Source organism: Ascaphus truei, chromosome 3, assembly GCF_040206685.1.
Source record: "Ascaphus truei isolate aAscTru1 chromosome 3, aAscTru1.hap1, whole genome shotgun sequence".
Lineage (NCBI taxonomy): Eukaryota > Metazoa > Chordata > Amphibia > Anura > Ascaphidae > Ascaphus > Ascaphus truei.
Window position 1 is genome coordinate 353,816,785 of NC_134485.1, and position 20,483 is coordinate 353,837,267.

At 42.8% G+C, this 20,483-nt stretch overlaps 1 protein-coding gene and 1 long non-coding RNA gene across 2 annotated transcripts in view; one reads left to right on the forward strand and one right to left on the reverse strand.

The window, feature by feature from the left end:
• LOC142490129 (uncharacterized) overlaps positions 1–10,836 on the reverse strand; it is a 25,900-nt gene extending 15,064 nt beyond the window's left edge. The window contains exons 1-2 of the long non-coding RNA XR_012799989.1: positions 10,578–10,836; positions 4,842–4,969 (exon numbers count right to left, since the gene is read on the reverse strand). This is a non-coding gene — a long non-coding RNA (uncharacterized LOC142490129). The remainder of the gene's footprint in view (positions 1–4,841; positions 4,970–10,577) is intronic.
• LOC142490127 (uncharacterized) overlaps positions 7,747–20,483 on the forward strand; it is a 65,643-nt gene continuing 52,906 nt past the window's right edge. The window contains exon 1 of the mRNA XM_075591957.1: positions 7,747–7,812. The gene's annotated coding sequence lies outside the window, so the exon portion shown is untranslated. The remainder of the gene's footprint in view (positions 7,813–20,483) is intronic.

The following is a 20,483-nucleotide window of genomic DNA, read 5'->3' on the forward strand; positions in this document are numbered from 1 at the left end:
GAAACATAACTAGTTCAGAGCATTATAAAACAGCTGCTTTTAGTCATTTTAAAAATCAAGCCATTATGATTATGGAGGCTTGGTTTATTTTTGTTCCATGTTGATACATTTTGCACCGAATGTGTTTGTTTAAGTGGAGGATGTTTAGCAATGAATTGCAGCCGCACTGTGGATTGGCTAATAGAGCGTGACGTGCACCAGCAGCAACACTTCATGTCTTTCCTCCGATCTGCCGGGTCAACGCTCACTGCCGTACGCGCGCGTCAGAAGTATAGAATGTCAAGTTTAAACAGTCGATAATAATTGACGCACGCGCACTATATTACACGCCTAAATTATTTCAAGTAGTATGTATTTTAGATTTACTCCAACATTATGCTGCGCTGCAGAATATGTAGATGTAATAATAATAAAAAATAGACATCAATGTTTCATGTTTAATAGCTCAAATAGCTCAGTAGATGGAAACCTCAGGAATACAAATGTTACTGCCATTCAGTATTTAAGCCAGACAATAAAAAGTTGAGGCCTTTATTCAATGGTGTCCCAAAAATTGCAGAGTTACCAACAAAAACTGAAGGTAAAATAGATCAAAGCATAGTGGAGACATAACATGAAAGTACTCACCCGATTACAGCTTTATCACTTTCTGCTGATTTCATAAATGGTAGGTATAAATTGTTTTTTTAAATGTCGGTCCAGAAGCTGTACTTTAACCCCTTTAGTGCTGAAGGCCATGTAACATCTTGCAACATGGTACCTACGACCCATCAGCTCTGCAATGGTTTAATGGGTAACAAGAGAGCACCAAGAAAAATTACCTTTCCCAGGCAGCAACATGTAATGAAGGGAAAGCTGCTACTGTCATTCCACGAACTTTGGGACGGGGGGTAGGGGAGAGGAGAAATTAAGCAACACAGATTTGTTTTTCTTTATGTACAACTTCAAAACTCACCACTGGGGCTGCATACATTCGTTAAGAAAGGGCCCTGCAACCAAGGCGGGAATTTGTCAGAAGTGTAAAACCTCTTTGGTACCCAAGGAGCTCCTCTGACCACAAAGGGGTTGAAACCTAAAATAGTTTAATGTATAGAATATACATAGTAGTTCACAAAGTATTAACAATGTGCCCTATAATACTGGATTACGTACTACTACTGTAGGAATGGCCAACTACAGTCTTCAAGGGCCACCAAAAGGTCAGCTTTTAAGGATATCCATGCTTCAGCACAGGGTTCTCCTTATTTTGACCGTTCCTGTGCTGAAGCAGGGATATCCTTAAAAGCTGACCTTTTGGTGGCCCCTGAAGACTGAGTTGGCTACCCCTGTACTAGAGCATTAGAGGTTAATTTTTTACTGAAAACAGGACACTATTAAAAAGATGCGATGACATGAAAGAATTCATGAAAAACAATTTGTACCATTTGCTTTGTCAGACCTCTAAGTGTTTATTTGTTGTGTGGAGGTTATTGCAAAAAGCCTAAAGGCCACGGAGAAGATACGGATAGTAGGCTTCCAAAACCCGAAGGCTGTATAAGGCTAGGATTATACCCACTGTGCGCCATAATGTGAACTGTGCTTTTAGGCGATGGGGTGAGGGGGGGGGGCGTGGCCGTAATGTCAGCGGTTCCCCCTCATTGGCTGAACCGCTTCACGTGACGCGGACGTCGCTTGGAAAGACAAATTGATTTATCTGTCCAAAACACGGTCGTGCCTCATCGTGCGCGCACTATGGGCGGCCTCAGGATTGAGGCGTGTGGTTTGCGACGCACATGCACTTGCACGCACCCAGTATATTGGCGGCCTAAGAAGGTGCATCAGTTTAAGAAAAGAAAAGAAAAGAAACGTGTGTGGGGTATATTACTGTTTTTTTCCACGGATTACGAGTGCAATTGACATACATACCTTATTTGCAGTCTTGAAACAAGTTTTATTACTTTTATAATTATTATTTCCTTTCATTTTTATGCCATGGCTTGCTGAAATACTAGCTTGTAAATGTGTAGGTTTTTATACACTTTATTCCATGAAACTCCATTCATTTAAAGTAACTATTTAATCAAAAGTGTGTAATTACTTTTACTAATTAGGTTACACTCTTATGTGCCGTAAACAGCCTTGCAATATTTTACTGGCAACATTGACACTGAATAGAGTAAATGGTTGAAAATCTTTGTAAATACTTAAAGCCTGTGTCATAACACAGACAATCAATAAAAAATATATATATATATATGTAATTGGAGGAAGATGGCGATACAGGGGTTGCGAGATTCACCAACTTCAGAGGCATTGTTCTGGCCACCAATATGCTTCTTCATCCCCATACTTTAATTCTGATACCATAGCAGTAATTATTCTGAATGTTTGGGTAAATAACATTAGTGCTGAAATACAAGGTACTTCAATGGCCTGGGAGGAAATGTGACTATTCCTGGGTTGTTGCTGTGTACAGGCATACCCCGGTTTAAGTACACTCACTTTAAGTACACTCGCGAGTAAGTACATCTCGCTCAAGAGGCAAACGGCAGCTCACGCATGCGCCAGTCAGCATGTCCTGAACAGCAATACCGGCTCCCTACCTGTACCGAAGGTGTGCGCAAGCGAGGAGACTATAGAGCCTGTTACAAATGCCTTATTTACATCAGTTATGCACGTATAGGACGATTGCAGTACAGTACATGCATCGATAAGTGGGAAAAAGGTAGTGCTTCACTTTAAGTACATTTTCGCTTTACATACATGCTCCAGTCCCATTGCGTACGTTAATGCGGGGTATGCCTGTATTTGCTTTCCTTTAGATCAACGCAAGAGACAAGAGTGGGGCTGACGAGTAGCTCAGTGGTAATGTCACCCACTGCCTTTGAAGAAGGTGAATCTGGTCAGCTACCTGTGACCTTGTGCAAGTCACTCAATCTCCCTGTGCCTCAGGCACCACAAATAGTGCAAGATGTACAGGGAGGGACTTGTGTCTTCAAAATTCCATAAACAGTGCTGCATACACCGAGATACATGGAACGTAGTTGGTTTTAGAAATACATAAAACATGCTGAAGATGCTGATAACTCCATGAATCTCAGCAATTAGCATTTCAGGCACAAAGGAGTCTATCCACCTGTTTGGCATCAAAGAGCATGAAGATGAAGTTATGCCCTCAGTGTAGGAATTGACATACAGAGCAAAAGCTAGATATGAGGTAAGCCTCAAGAAACGTGAACAGGGAACAAATAAATATAATAAAATGTTGAGTTCCAATTTACCAACTAGGAGGCCGTCACTAGCATTAGTGAGAACATATGTTTGTTGTCTGTCTTTATGGAATAGAAAAGTGTATTCTAAGATATACAGCTCATATGTTATTATGCCATTATAAAAAATATGCAATAAAAGACTAAAAATAAAATACAAAATGTAGCTGCTAATTTTGTATTATTAGTCTGCACAATTGAAGAAAAGCGTTTAATTATGTAGTAAATGCATGCATCTTTGGTCCGGAATTTTTTTATTTTTCTAATAAAAACAAGTGGAATTTATATGTGCCCTAAAGCATCGGTGTCAAGATATTTGAGAAGCAATAAATGTAGAGCACTCGGCCATGTAACTTGAGCCATATTATGTTTGCCGAATTTTTAAAACTATAATTAGTGCAAAACACTACAGACTTTCTATATAGTATTAAGGTAAAGACAAAGTTGCAATATGTACAGATTTCTTTGGTAGTGAATGTGTAACCAAAGTAAGACTGGAGTGATTTCTATGAGCATGTATTATAAGTCACAAAGCTGTTGAGAATGAGCACAATGTCTGCAGTCAATACGATGCAGGCAATATTAAACAGCAGAATTATTTGGAAATCAAAGAATTTCTCAGAACAAAGGACTTCACCACAGACAAACATGCTTAGGTGGTAATTCTATATACGCCAAAGTGGCCGTTTCCCGCCAGAAATCCACGTTGGGGATTTTCAGTCAAAATCGTCCTAAACGTCCGCGTTGGCGTACATTGAATGAGGCCCTTAATATCATGCAGGATAAGATATTTGACATTGCCAAATTTAACTCGCACCAATTTAATACCAGCACATAGGACACACTTTCAGCTTACCAAGTTCACAACTATTTATTTAAATACATGTTAACACACACGAAGATGCATTACATGCCCCTTCACTCACTAGTGTTCGGATGGAATTACTCATTTTTAAAAAGGCAGTTTCTTATTGTTTGGCAATTTTGGTGGAAACTGAAAACCTCATTTGTAGCAAATGACTGGCTCAGCAATTCACGTTTTGTGCACAAATAGATTTATTCTGTGCTTGCTCTGATTAGTTTTTATTTGCAGCTTCTTTACACTTGCTCACAGATTTAAAACCTATATCAACATAACCACTTCAGTGCTACAATGATCAGGTGAAACGCTTAAATGCAGAAAGGACCCATCTAATGAAAAACTTGGACACTGAAAAGATAAGTGAAAATTTTTTTTTTTTTTTTAAATACAGTATATGTAATTGGTACTGACCAACATCCAGAATTGTTGGTAATTATGTCTGAACTACTTGTGCAGATATATAGATGGATATAAAAAATACAATGACCGCGCCTACTCCAACCTAGAGTTTCTGCAAAAGAACTTAAATTATATGAGCTCTTGAAAAATGAGAAACCCCCCTTAAAAAAAAAAAAAAAATCATAGCAGCCTTTGTATGACTAAAAAATTTTTTTTATAAAAAAAACATGACTGGTTAAAGCAACAAATATTTTTTTTTTATCGTACACCAACACTGCTTGTATTGGATAACTTACACATTAAATTGAGTAATATATAAAGAAATCACTTACGGCATCTTACGTAAAGCCAGCACACAGCCACGCACTGGTTCAATTGTGTTTCCAGGAACATCTTTCTGAAGACCTTGTACTGTATCCAGTGGCACTTTTCATTTTCCTGATACTATCGAAAAACACATCTAAAAAAGAAAATACGTACAAGGATTTACCTTTTCTTGAAATAATTAATATTTGTATTACATGACTTGTTTTAATCGTATAATTTGCTTCAAAATGCATTAGAGGTATCTTCAGCTAAACTGGAAGCAACACCCCTGTTCTACATGCAGTCTGAGCATTGTGCACAAGCAGCTTCCTTCACTGCTGAAGCCTTTTCAAACTGCAGCAGTGAGCTCTTCCCTCCAAACCTGCTCTATATATTGAAAGGTCAAAACCTGCAATAAAAGTGCCATGTAGTATAGTATGATGACACTCAACAGATTTCCGAGACCAGGATTCAGTGTTGATCCCCAAACATGGGTGTAGGTCATCAGACTGACCCCTCGTCTTGTCTATAGAGAAAAACACTGGACTTTCAAATAGCAACTTTTTACTGCGCTGGCTTGATTGGAAACACCTGGGATGAGAGTTTATAATCAGAAACCCCCGCAAACAAATCAGATTACCAGGTTTCTCTCTTCAATTCCCCAAAGCCACACTGGTCTCAGAAAAAAAAAAAAAAGATAATTTATTTATAAAATGTTTTACCAGCAAGTAATACATTGAGAGTTACCTCTCGTTTTCAAGTATGTCCTGGGCATAGAGTTAAGATGACAAATACATTATATATAAGACATTGCATGCACAGTTAGAGGTAATATATATTACAGGCGTATTTGAATTTAATTTGAAGGTAATGGCCATGTAACATTTGATAGACTTATACAATTTCTGTCTCAATGCATGTTTTGGTACACATTTTATTAATGCATAACAATGACATGTAAAACAGTAAATAAAAATGGGATATATAATTGTATCACATTAAAAAAAATTATACCATATAGCTTCATTTTAAAATAAGTTACTCTTAAAAGTTTTACATTTACATAAAATAAATACAGAAATATATTGAACCACAAATGTATAATTGAGCATCTTGACAACAGATCATATACACAAATGGCACTTATGTGAAGCAAAAATAAATGCAACAACTGCGCCTATTGTAAAATTGTAGTTGATAAAAAAAAACAACCATTAACAATTTCCTGTTTTTAAATCTAATAAAAAAATATATATATCACACAACACTACCTACACCAGATTATGGGAGAGAAGAACAAAAAGCAGCAAATGGAAAAACACAAAACACGGACATTCATTTTAGCTGAAGTGCCTAACTGGTCAAATAAATATTAACCACAATGACCTCTGTTATACTGTAAAAATGTGTAGGCAAAAAACAAAATTAGATGCAGAAATGCATGCACTCCATATTACAGACAGGCCACAACTCTCACTTGCAGCTGCAGTTCCACCCTTTCACAAGGTCAGTTGTGCAGAAAAGCTAGTAAAAAAGTCTGCACAAATTGCATCACTGGCAAATATTAACCACTGTTTCTCCAGTTCTAGATCTGCACAAAGGGGTGAAAGCAGATGAGCAGCTGCAAATAGCATGGCCATGTTAATCAGTTATTAGATTGAGATATTTACCTATTCCATTGAAGACGAATGAGACTTCCAGGATGTTTTATTTTAATTCCCTCAAACTTTTAAACTGCAACAAATATATTTTTCAAGTGAATGAACACAACGTGGAGCACATAATATTCTGTTCTGCAGTCTAATAAAGATGGGCTATATTAGAATCAGATCCTGCATAAGGTCTTCTGCCAGCAGACAGGCTTCTTTCAGATCTCCCACTAGAACCAATTTTCAATGTTTAATTTAGCATTTAAAAAAAATATATACCGGTATATATATTTCCATAATTAACTATATATAATAATCTCACAGCCAAGGAAATAATTATGGTAGTAGTTATATGTAACACTATTTCCAACACATTACTTTTCATATATTCCTTTTAAATACACCATCCATGTTTGCTAAAGAATATTTGAAGCAAATTGAGACATTGAAACAAAAACGGTATCCTTACATATGAAAACAGGCCAAAAATAAAAAAAACTTCAAATCATTTTTTGCAGTCACATTCTATTAATTTGAAATAAAAAGTGCTTTTAGAATTCAACACAATTAGAAAAATATTACTCATAAGTGTGACGACTAATTTCCTCAAAATCGGATTTTCAATTTGTGTATGCTTATAGGTGTGTTCATATACACAATACGTATATTAAATACATTTGATATATCGCTCCTACAGATTCAAAACTGTTTCAATGTCTTAAAAAAGATCATTTGTATGCACTATATATAATATCTTAACATATTGCAGGACATTACATTTTTTCACTAAAATCAACAGCATTAAAGTACAAAAAAAAAAAATCAAGACAACATGAATTTATGACCCAACACTTAGCTGTAAATGACCAAATTAATTTTGTTTTTTTAAAAAACAGACCATAATCTTTTGTTTTCATGTTTCAGACTACAAACATTTGCCCCAAACATGTGTAAAAATGCCCATTTAAAAAAAACAAAAACAAAAAAAAACACGTTAGAAATGTTACCCTCCACAAATCTGAAGAAAATCTGGTTTCAAAAGGCCTTCAAAAAACAATTATTTTTACTTGTTTAAAAAAAACAAAAAAAAAACAACACACAACCAGATATGCTTATACCATGTTGCATCATTGCATCATTCTGTTCTGAAAAGTTCATGTTAAAAACAAATGTGCAAGAGTACAAAAAAACAGGTGTTTCAATCATTTCTGTGAACAAAAAATATGAAATGATATGAGGTGAAGATCTATAATACAAAGAATCTACTTGTTAACCACACCCATTGTAAACACACAACAGACTTGCAGTGAAGGCAGAGAAGAGCACCATGCCACAAACATGAACCTCGGTAAGCTCTTCACCATGTTGTGAATCCGATGAAGATAATGCTGTCAGTTAACGAAAGGTTGTACAAATGTGGTGTATACGCATCTATGAAAAGCTACACATGCATGCACCTGCACAGTGACTACCTTTGGAAATTCTTAATGGTGGTATATTAGGTTCAGAAATCAGTACACTGCTGAATGGGCCCTAGACAGGAGTGCAGCTCAATCCATTGCAGGCCACTGTGGCGCAGAAGGGGTTAAGAACTCGGTTTTTACCAAATGCACATAAAATAAATAAAATTGGCGCTAATAATTGGAAAACCGATTACTAAAATTAGTACCCCAATTGAGTTATCTTAAAATAAAAAGTAACAATAGCTGCCACTTTTAAATGCAATACACTGTTTGGAGTAGGACATCTACGCCATAAAAAGCAGGGTAAAAAAGTTCAACCTGCTTCGCAAGAGACGCTGCTACATATGGTTGTGTGAATGTATTCCATGGTCTGGTGCCGGGGATATACAGTACCATGTTACATGCTCAAACACAAGAAGTGAAAGATCTAGTGGAGAGATGTATCGCAGTCTGCGCAGTCTCCTGTCTATGTCGCCCTCTGATCGTGCTCCGGTGAGTTACTTTAAACCCCTTTCAGAGACTGCGGGTTGAATAAAGTGTTTGCTCCTTCTACGGAGCTAGGGCCAACAACTGACCCGTGGCAAGTTACTTGGGGCCTGCAAGATAGGATGTTTTAGGGGTCCAATCGACACTTTCCTGCTCATGCGACCCCCTTCTACTATCACTAAAAAGAATCGTCTTAAAAGAAAACTTTAATTTTTCAATCAGTATACGACTCCACCCAGAGACCGCAGCACGTCTTGCATAACGGGGAGGAGGGAGGGCGCGAGTTGCTCTCAGCGGACAGTACTTGTTGCATATTGTCCTGTTACTTTTTATGCTGGGTACTGTACGATCGCTGCTAGCAGTGTTACATCCCCTCCTCCCTCCTGTGCTATGGGCAGATCGCACTACACCGTAACCCACAAGATGCCACAGGGATCTCACATGGCATTCTATACCCGCCTGGCACAGCAGGTTAAACATACCACAAACCCAGCGTGCTTTGCTCGTATTAAGTACATTATATCATTAATAGTCAAGGCACACGCAGTACAGGGGGTGCACAGTGACTGCTGAAGCAGCAAGTAATGTAGTCCGAGGAAACAGAAAACAAAGTGCCAAGATTGCAACCACCACGGGTTAAAAACATTGGGGAATACACTAATCCTCGGTACTGTCCAACGCGACGAGATCTAGGACTAAATGGATCGCTGCACCAAAACCGTGTTAAAAACAAAACCCGGTCACAATTCCAACCAACCAGACTATGGTAGTCACAGTGACTTAATTGAATCTCTCTCTCATAGCTTATAATTGAATGGGTTCTACAGTGGGTGTTTATGGAAAAAACGGTATTAAACACGAGCTAATTGATGAGAAAACGAATAAAAGAAGGATCTCACATTAAACAGAGCAATGCGTGTGCAAGAGACAAAACACGAATAAAACTACACGGAGTACAACAAAAATATAATACAACCGCGATAAAAGAAACAAGTTACTAAAAGTGTGCAGGAGAAGCAGTCCCGAAGTGTAACTAGGAAACTAACACACCGTCACCTTCCATACGTGAGAGACTTGGAATAATATATACACACCTATGTAAACCCTGGCACAATGTAACCATCATGTGACAGATGAGCGCGGTGAGGATTCCTGCGGGATATAGTGTATGACACCGATGTGTGACTTCTGTGTCAGTCTCACTGCCGCGTGTAAGTGTTTCGCTTGGTTATACTACAACACCGCATTACTGAATACAGTATTAGTATAAGAGACTGGACCGTGCCAGAACATCAACACTTCTGGGAGATAAACCTTTCGCTGCCAGGGATGCCTGCCCCCCCCCCCCCCTCGCGCCCGCCAGCCACATATTGCTCAATCCTCCAGCAAAATGAGTATTACAGAGGACTCAGGTTTCGGGGTGCAAGGAGTGGGGGTGCGGGCGTATACTCCCATAATTGCAAGGAGGCCGTTTTGGGGTGCAGGGGACAGACCGCCCTCCCCCAAAACCACAACTCTGCTCTCCTTCCCTCTATGGACGCGACATCTCTCGAGATTAAAGCTTTCGGGGTGCAGGTGGGCACCCCACATGATACCCCGCACTCTCGCCTATCCCTGCAGGTGACAGGGTTAGAGACACAGGAAAGGGGACGTCCCAGCTTCCTCCCCCCCAAAGACGCAACTTTGTGTTTTCTGGAAGCGGGGGCAATTTATAAGGGAGGTGACATGTTCTGGGGGTGCAGGGGGGAAGTAAGACTCTTACACCCCTCCTCTCTCCATGCCTGGAGGTGACAGCATCCCCCCCCCTCCTCTCTCCCTCCATCTGATGTTAATGACAGATCCACCCACCTCCTCCTCCCCCCCCCCATGGTCCCGCTCAAACTGCCCAATTCAAAATATAAACCTTAAAAAAAACCGACAGCGCCCCGGAATTGACACAGGGGGCATCGTACTATTTTTTGCAAATTTTTTACGATTTTTTCGGTGTGTCATTGCGCCAGGTGGGGACATAACCCGTATTTCCACACACATAGGAAAGCACGAATATGCCCGTTATACACGCGCATGTCAGTGGTACGAACAGCCAGCCCCCCTTTTACCGCTGTCAGAGAATTCCCTCTCTCCGGCTGTGATGTAGGATGGTGTTATTACCCCCGTTCCTTACCTTTTCTTCCCCCCCTCGGAGCGCTTTCTGTTTATCTTCTTTCATTGCCCGATTCCACCCCCCTCTCCCACACTCCCACACTCTCATCTTCCCCTGTCTTATTGCCGCCCCTCTTCCTTCTTCTTCTCCTCCTGGAGGGAGGGAGCGCGCCCCGCCAGTACCGCTCTTGTCCTCTCCTCCCGAGGTGCTCCTTTCTCCGTATCGCTGCGGTCGAGTCATGACTCGAAAATGGCGCCGAAAGCGCAGAGCTCCTCATTCAAATTCGTTAGAACCAACCCCGCCAGCCCCGGGGTATGCCGGGAACGGCTCCGGCTGTCACTGAAGCCGCGCCCATTCCCTCCCACGGGCCACGCCCACGGGTCACGCCTCCTTCCAAGCTCAAGCAGCAGCAGCACAGAACTGCACACAGCCTGGCGCAGGCACTCACTGCTATATACTGCGTCAGTCAGTCTCTCTCTCTCTCTCTCTCAGTCAGTTAGTCAGTCTGTCTTTCTCGAATGGGCATATTAGCTGGGACAAACGAGCTTTACCTGCCACACATTTGTGTGTTTAAACCTGCAATGTAGGTGCTGCACATAGGAGAAAGGAGAGCAAGGGCCACAGGGAGAGAGGCCCTGTCAGGTGGCACTGGGCTCGAGTGAGCCGCTCTCTGGTAAACGGCTTTTAGCATCCTGGGTTTCATAGATTACTAGGAAGTGCTAAACTGTAAAGCGCTTCGTGGCCTATTCACTTGAATGGCAAGGTGACTTATGGCTTAACACTGTTCAGAAAATATGGCTCATATTTCCATTTCAACAACCACTTCACCGCCTGTTGCAGGCCCAGTGGTGAAAGTGTGATGGTATGAGGGGTAGCCAGGCTGCAACCATTTCATTTACACATTCACAATTCCACTTGCTTTATAAAGAAAAGGTTGCTGTTTTTTACAGAAAGCCTCTCTCTACCTTTCTGTTTTCACAGCATCATTGTTGCTTAAGTCTGTCTAAAATCGATTTGTAAAATGCATTGCTTCTACGCTTTAACTAATGTAGGCATTTTTAAAATCTGACATAGTACCAGTACTTTTCTTGAGCTGCGTTGACCACTGTGCAGGTCTATATGGTAGAGAAGAAGTTAAAGTGTCATGTGTTTGATCTGGAGGACTAAAACAGACCCAAACCTATATTTTTACATTGTGGCTGAATGTCTTACTGGTGTTATTCACAAACACAGTTTTTTGTAAACGCCTCACACGCTTTTATTCTCTAAAAAGGGCAGAGAAATAAGGGGCCTGTCAAGTGTCAATCACTTGCCGTGTCATACACTAGAAGGCAGCCTTACCTATTTTTCACATCCATTGTTTCATAGGTTTTAAATGAGTCCCCACTCAAAAGTCATAATATATTCATTTTAAACCCCTTTCCCGAAAAAAACATAGGTCTGCAATGCACTGTCAAGCAGTTTTCCACCGATGGCTTTACAGGATTCAACAGTCTCATTCATGAAGACAGAGCATCTTCATTTGAACACCTTCATTGAAATGTTAAGTACAGTTTCCTGAGGACCAGAGCAATCTAAATATTTCATATCTGGGATCTAGGATGTTGACAGCCACCAACATTACAAGTTAGGTTGCAAACCAGGACAAGAGTGCATGCTGAGGTTAATTATATATATAATTTTTTTTTTAAATATAGCACTGCCAATATATGCAGACCTGTTGTACATATCATTTTTCTGCCCCAATGAGGCCCTGCCCCCCAGATCTTACAATCTAATTTTTGCTGCCTGTGGCATATGGAGACAAACTGACATGTCCAAAGTCACAAGAAAAGCAGGGGTTCAAAGACAGTGACGTTACCACTGAGTTACTGCTTCAGTGTACATTAAAAAAAAGAGATAAGTCAGACACAGGCAGGAGACACAGGAAGAATAAAAAATCATGGATATATATTTTTTAATTCCTTTTTTATTTATCACTGACGGTATGGATATCTGTGTAAGGCCAAGTTCAGGGTGGCTGTTACGGACCCCTGCGTCCATGCACGCCTCCGCATGCTCCTGCAGCCCGCCGATCTGTTCCCAGGCTGCAGGAGTTGGGTCGTGGCATTTGGGGGCGGGGTGGGTCAAACGTGTCACTGAGCTGGTTCGCTGAACCAGCTCATGTGACGCGACTGCCACCCCAAATATCATTTCGGGTTGTAGCGGCAAAGTGTAGCAGCGTAAACGCTGCATTTTGCCGCCGGTGGAGTTTTCAGTTTGAACACTCCCACCGAACAACCCGAACTTGCGATGGACGCGCGCAAGTCGCGTAGCAGCCACCCTGAACTCGGCCTTAGAGTGTACAGAGACCTTGAATATCTGCCCTCATGAGTTAGCTTTCCTTTTTTGTTAATACTAGCGTGAAGCATGGTTTGTACATCTTTAAATTATGTTTTACTAAAGGGAAAATACAGTACTGTATTAATACTCTCCTTAATCATTAAGATTATAAAACTGTAGGCATAGCCTCTCATATCAAGTGCCATTCGATTCTCTAAGGGAATACTTCTTTGATAGTCAAATGGATTCAGTGATTCAGTTCCTTATTACATACAGTATGTAGGATTTTACATATATCTAAGCCAAGTTCCCTCAGGCAAATAGTTGTTTGGCTATATCCAGGCCATTTTTCATGTGCCATTGTCTACAACTTGAGCTTTGATGTAAGCAGCATTCCACATAATGTTTATATACCAACTTATTAAAGAAAGTGGTAAAATCACATTTAAATTGAATAATTTTACCTATGCACATGAGGCCACATTTCAATCTCACTGTTTATTCCACATGGTATCTGTCTTCCTGAGGTGTAAAAGAAATGTTGTGTGATGCAGAATTATTGCTTTCTGACGCATTCACTATTTGCTGAAGTCACAATTCATATCACAAAAACAGTCTTCAACAATTTTAAATGGATGATAGTGGTTATTTTGAGTATATCAATTTCATATATTATTTTATGTCACGTGTAAACATTTGTGCTATGACTTGTGACTTATTAGACCGAGTTCAGGGTGCCAGAGACAGGAGGAGGGCGCGCGTCCGCGTGTGCGCGCGGCAGTCTGCTGGGCGATGTGTGCACATCATCGCCAGCAGACCTTTTCAAGCTTTCAGGAGGCTACAGACGTGAGGTTAGGGATCGGTGTTGCACTGTTGAAATCATTCTCAAGAATAATTTCATTGGCTGCCGAGGTACCAGTGACGCTGCTGCTGCAGCTTGAAAAAACAACTTGAGTTGTTTATTGAAACTGTAGCAAGCGTCAACTCCGTACTTCGGCGACAGGGTAGCTGCTACCCTGACAACTGATATTAACTTTAAATACATTGTTTCGAACGTGCGCGCGCACGTAGCGAAGTAGGCACCCTGAACGAGGCCTTAAACACAAGGCAAAAGGAGTACTGTTGGATAGCCATAAACACGGCATTTGTAAACGTTTGTAACTGGGAATTTCCCCAGAGAATATACAACAAAAGTCTGGTTTGCATTGCATCAACATGTTTAGAACGTACCTAATATGCCAAAGTGTAAAACTGTCTTCAAGCTTAAGTTAGAAAGACATCCATATTACATAGCTTATAATTAATAATTACAATTTTACCACATCCATATTACATAGCTTATAATTAATAATTACAATTTTAATTAATGACCTCTACATTTGCTGCTATCCCTCATAGCTGCAGTCTCAGAGCTTGAATTTGATCAGGAGAAAGAGAACAGAACCATTGTCTCTAAAAATTCTACTGTCAAAAGGGTACGAAAACCAACTTAAACTACAGGAAACTGAATCCAACCAAAGGAGAAAAGCAGAAGTGGTAAACATACAGCTGCCAATAATAGCCCAAAAGAGCTGTTAATTATGATTAAGTAACTCCCATGTATAAGTCACTAGTCACTTCCACAACTCAGCTCTACATTCATTTGATTCTTTGACGCACAATATCAGAAATTCTCATTTTGGGATTAAGAAGGATTCGACTAAATCAGCGAGTGTTATCGTCTAACGTTAGTTCCTACGGCTGAACAACATTGTTCAAAAAGTAGAATAATAGTTTAGTTTTTTTTTCTTTCGAATCTGATACTTGGACATTGGGGGGATATGTAGACTATTTTGCCAACCTAAACTGTTCCCTATGTTCTGTAATATATACAGAAATTGTTCTTCATGTGTAGTTCCCTAAGGCCACATTTTGAGGGTGTAATAGTTAAATGGCTCACATTAAACTGGGGATAATTTACATATGATTTACATGATTAGTTGGTATTAACCACCTAGCCTGCTCGTGACTTTTGGGGAATGTGTCTTTATACCTATCCCATGCATAACGGTAACACTGTGTAACTGTATTTGTCATTTTCACCCGTCCAAGTAAATGCACTCTGATGGGTAGAAAACTGAAAACAAGAATCCATCTTCCTCCATTGTTAAGATATTAGGGGTTAAAAAAGTGCTCTGCGCTGACGCATTTGCATACATAAATGATTATGTTTTTCAGTCTGAAATGTGATGTATTTATGAAGTGTATTTCGACTGTTGTAGAATTTGGTGCATGCTACACTGAAAACAAAACTTATACCACGTTTAAAGTTACATAGAGGAAACCGAGACAGAAAACTGTAAAAAAAAAAAAAGTCAGTACAGTATCACTAACCAGGGTTGCCGACGGGGGAGAGCCAGGACAAGTTTCCAGGCCCGGTGGCTGCGGGGGCCCGGCCAGCACTGGAAGTTAGGCTCAGCCTGAGGTCGGGCCCAACGTCTTTGCCCGGCTGCCCGTCCTCTCGTTTCCACTGGACACCGGCTCTCCCCAGCTGCGGGCCTGCCACTCCCTTATTCTCTCTGCCTCCAGTGCGAGCTGGGCCTCTCTTAAGTCCCTCTCTGGGCACAGCTTCCGGCGTGCAATGGCATATGAGAGAGGCTCAGCGCCGGATAGTGAGGGAGGCCCCCAGCTGGGGAGAGCCGGGAAATGGCGGCAACGAGAGGACCGGCAGTTGGGCAAAGAGGTTCCAACTGGTAGGCGGATAGTTTAGCGTACCCGGGTCTGGGTTGGAGAGTGTAGGAGATGCGATATACTTGCCGAGTTCCGGGATTGGAGAAGACGGGATAGTAGGGATCTGTAAGCCGTGGTCTGGCATTGGAGAGAGCAGCGTAGTCCGAGTCCGTATGCTGTGTTCAAGGGTAGGAGAGATTGCCGTAGTTGAGGGTATGTCAAAGTTCAAAATCCAGAAGGGTCCACAAACAAGCCGAGTCGATAAACAAGATGTTAACTGCAAAGGAGACAGAGCACTGCACAAACGAAGTGAGCTTCACGAGGCTACATAGGATTATGCTGAGCAAAGCATGGGAGGAAGCAGGAAGTATTTAAAGGCAGGACAGACCAATGTGGAAAGGGGGCGGAGCGGTGGCGCGGCCCCAGCGGAGCTGGGATAGGCTGCAGGCAACAAGGCAGGGAAGGGAGACTTGCCACGCAGCTGGGGATCGTCGCACGTCATCGTGTGCATGGGCAGGAACAGGGCCGCAGCAGCAGGTAAGGAGGGAACACGCTGCAAAGGATGTGTTCCCCGATTCCTTACACGAACGGCTTGAGGTGGGAAACATGGAACACTCGGGGTATTCTTAAGGTATCCGGAAGTTCCAGTTTGAACGCCACCGGGTTGACTTGTTTCAAGATTTTATAAGGTCCAATGAACTTGGGCCCGAGTTTGGAGGAAGGCTGTTTCAAGTGGATATTTTTCGTAGCCAGCCGGACCTGATCTCCCACTTGAAATGGGGGTGTGGTTGTCTACGTTTATCCGCCTGGGTTTCCGCAGAGTTTTTGATACACCTGGATGCAAGGTAACTGCTGCCTCCTCCCTCTTGCATATCTCCCAAGGTAACCGTTTTGTGGCCCGATACGCTCTAGAGTTTCGTACCATCACCGCAGTGACAGGTTGGAATGATGAGGCGCTAACTGCCGTCTGGCAAGGCCTCTCCGAGAATCTGAAGGACGAACTAGCGGCACGGGAATATCCCACCGACCTGGAGGAGCTCATCACCCTTTGCATCCGAGTAGACCAGCGGTTACAGGAGAGAATATCCGAGAGAACCCGGCGCTAGCAAGGTATACAACCCCCTCTCAATTTCTTCTCAGGGCCTATCAACCCACCTCCTCTGGGTCTGGAGGAACCCATACAACTCGGTGGCAACACGTTATCCTCCGGCGAGAAACAACTGCAACGCAATGCCAGCCTTTACTTATACTGTGGTAACGTCGGACACCAGGCACTTGCTGGTCTTCACAAATCAGAAAACGCCAAGTTCCAGTGAGATCCAGGAGAATCACACTGGGAACACTATCTCCTCCTCCGAAAAAGAAAAAGATGCCAACTAGGATTCTAGCCCACATCACCTTAACCGGTAAGACCTTCCATACCTCCGCACGGGCCTTTCTGGACTCCGGGTCACGGTGTAATTTCACACACCAGGGATTCGCAGAGAGAGAAAAGATTCCCTTGGTACACAAGAAACTCCCAGTAGATCTGGAGGCCATCGACGGCCGCCCTCTACAACCTGTTTTTATTTCTCTACTGACCATCCCATTCCAGTTGCGGAGAGGAGAGGCTCACACTGAGATGATCCAATTGGATGTTATCCACACTTCCACGGTCGACGTCATCCTTGGACTTCCATGGCTCCAACTTCACAACCCTCGCATAGACTGGACCGATGCAGAGCCCTTCCAATAGAGTCCTCAATGCTCAAGAACTGCTTCATTTCGTCTAAAAAAATATGCAGGATTTCTCTGTCGGAACAGGTAAATATCTTCTTACCTGAAATCTACTCCGAGTTCCGGGACATCTTTAATAAAGCACAAGCGAAGGGACTACCACCCACCAGCCATTCGATTGCCCCATCGATTTACTGCCTGGCTTAGTTCCACGAGGGGATTCTTATCCGTTATCTTCCCCTGAGACCATGGCCATGAAAGAATACATCTCTGGGAACCTCCAGAGGGGTTTATCTGGAAATCCTTTTCTCCCACAGGAGCCGGTGTTTTCTTTATAAAGAAAAAAGATGGGACCCTCAGACCCTGCATCGATTATCGAGGCCTTAACAAAATCACTATAAAAAATCGGTACCCGATGCCATTAATCTTCGAACTCTTTGACAAATTGCAGGGGGCCACAATCTTCACCAAACTGGATTTACAAGGGGCTTACAATCTAGTAAGAATCCGTCAGGGGAATGAATGGAAGACTGCCTTCAACACCCGAAACAGACACTACGAATACCTTGTGATGCCATTCGGCCTTTCTAATGCTCCAGCAATATTCCAGGACTTTGTTAATTAAATTTTCAGGACCTCCTTGGCCAATTTGTCATTGTCTATCTTGATGATATCCTCATTTTCTCCAAGTCCGTACAGGAACATCCGGGTCAGATTAAACAGGTACTTCTACATCTGTGAAAGAATCACCTATTCACCAAGTTGGAGAAATGTGAGTTTCATCGGACCACAATGACCTTTATAGGTTACATCACATCAAATACAGGTCTTGCCATGGATCCAGCCAAGGTAAAGGCGGTCGTGGATTGGCCTCGCCCCACGACACTGAAGGCCGTACAATGCATCCTGGGTTTCACCAACTACGACCCAGATCGTCCATGGACCCACTTGTCTATGAATTTTATCGTAGAACTACCAATATCTAAAGGCATGAACACCATTCTGGTAGTGGTGGACCGTTTCTCCAAGCAAGCTCACTTTATTCCTCTTAGGGGCCTGACGAATGCTTCCAAGCTTTCTGAAATTTTTGTCAAATAAATTTTTCATCTCCATGGGGTTCCTCAGGTTCTGTCACAGATCAGGGTTCCCAATTTATTTCTACATTTTGGCGTTCCTTTTGCAAGCAACTGGGGATGTCTCTTAATTTTTCTTCTGGTTACTATCCCCAGACCAATGGTCAGACACAACGGACTAGCAAATCGTTAGAACAATTTATTCTATGTTTCATATCCGATACCCAGGACAACTGGACAGATCTTCTACCCTGGGTGGAGTTCTCTCCCAATAATTTACGGAGTTAATCAACGATGGATTAACCGTTTTTCATCAATTATGGCTTCCACCCATCTGTCCTTCCCATGACAGGACCCAGATTGGGGTACCAGCAGTGGATAACAGGATCCAACAATGACAGAACTCATGGGAGTGGATCTAAGTGAATCTCAAGAGAGCAGTTTTTCTACAGAAAAAACAGGCGGACCAAAATCGACGAAGAACCCCAGAAAACAATCCAAGCGATAAGGTGTGGCTTTCCACCAAAGAACATTCGGCTAAAAGTACCCACAGCGATACTAGCACCAAGATTCATTGGTCCGTTTACCATCTCCGAGAGGATCAATCCGGTGGCCTATCGCTTACAATTACCAATTTCCACACGTATCCCATCCGTGTTCCACACATTCTTTCTGAAACCGTGTGCACAGGACTCTCACTCTCCTGCCCCGGTCTCATCACCGTAACCTCTCCTCATAGACGGACAACAAGAGTTTGAAGTGCAGTCGGTACTGGATTCTAGGCTATCCAGGGGAGGTCTCCAATATCTCGTCCATTGGAGGGGCTTTGGCCTAGAAGAGCGGTCCTGGATCTCTCAGGACCAATTGCATGACCCCAGGCTCGTCCGGGCCTTCCACTCGAAGTACCCCCTTTAACCATCCCTGAGACGCCCGGAGGTCTCTCCTGCAGGGGGGGGGGGGGTACTGTGAGGATCGGAGTAAGGTCCTGCCCCCGTCATGCATCTCGCGGTGCGTGTCAGCCACAACCTGCTCCCCGTTGCTAGAAGGGGAGAAACTGCAGGGATCCTCCCCAGGCTCCGTTCCTGTGACGCATCTCGCGACGTCATGGGTTGCTCGTGTCAGCCTCAACTTGCATGCAGGTGCTGCTAGGAACAGAGACACCGCAGGGACCGTCTCCAGGCTCTGCCCCCATGATGACATGGGCAGCGCACAGCACGCTTTGGCTACGCGCAGACGTCGCGTGGACACAGGCACTCAAGGGGTTAATGCAATCCATTATCCCACAGCTGCTACTGACTCCACCCCTGCCTATCGATACACAGCTTACCTATGATGCTCACTCCCTGCAGCCTTCCCATTGGCTCTCTGTGCTTTATATGCTCAGCCAGCCCCTTGGCATATTGGCTGAGCATAAACTGGTTTTCATAGTGTGCTTACCTCTTGCTTCCTGTTGCCTTGCCTCGTCTTGTTTTCGCTCCTTGTATTTTGACCTCAGCTTGCACCCGGGCTCCTGACTTCTCTGACCCCATGACCACGGCTACAGACTTGACAATTCTACTCTCTCTACCCCTGGACCCCGGCACCACATCAATCCGATCTCCACTACTTGACCACAGAAAGTACCTCAACCTATCTACCTTACCGAACCGTTCCTATTCCTCCATCTCTTGCTTTTCCCTCCTTTGAGGCTCACACTGTCCAGATCTTCTCTCCTCTCCCTGTCCATGTAGCGGTCATCTATCGTCTACCTACCTCTACTCATCATCTACTCATCCCCCTTCTGCCTTTCTCACTTTGAATCCTCGCTCTCTTTCTTTCCTCAGACTCTCCTGTTCTTCTCCTTGGGGACTTCAATTGCCACATTGATGACCCCTCTCTCCCTTGGGCTTCCCGCTTTCTTTCTCTAACCTCTTCTTTTGGCCTTCAACAGTGGACTACAGCCAGCACCCACAAGGATGGCCACTACTTAGACCTGGTTTTCACTAAAAACTTCTCTCTCTCCGATTTCTCCATTTCCCCTTTTCCTCTCTCTAACCATTACCTCATCTCATTCTCTCTATCTCGCTTCTCCCCTTCTCCACCTCCATCTACCCCCCGGTTCTGCAGA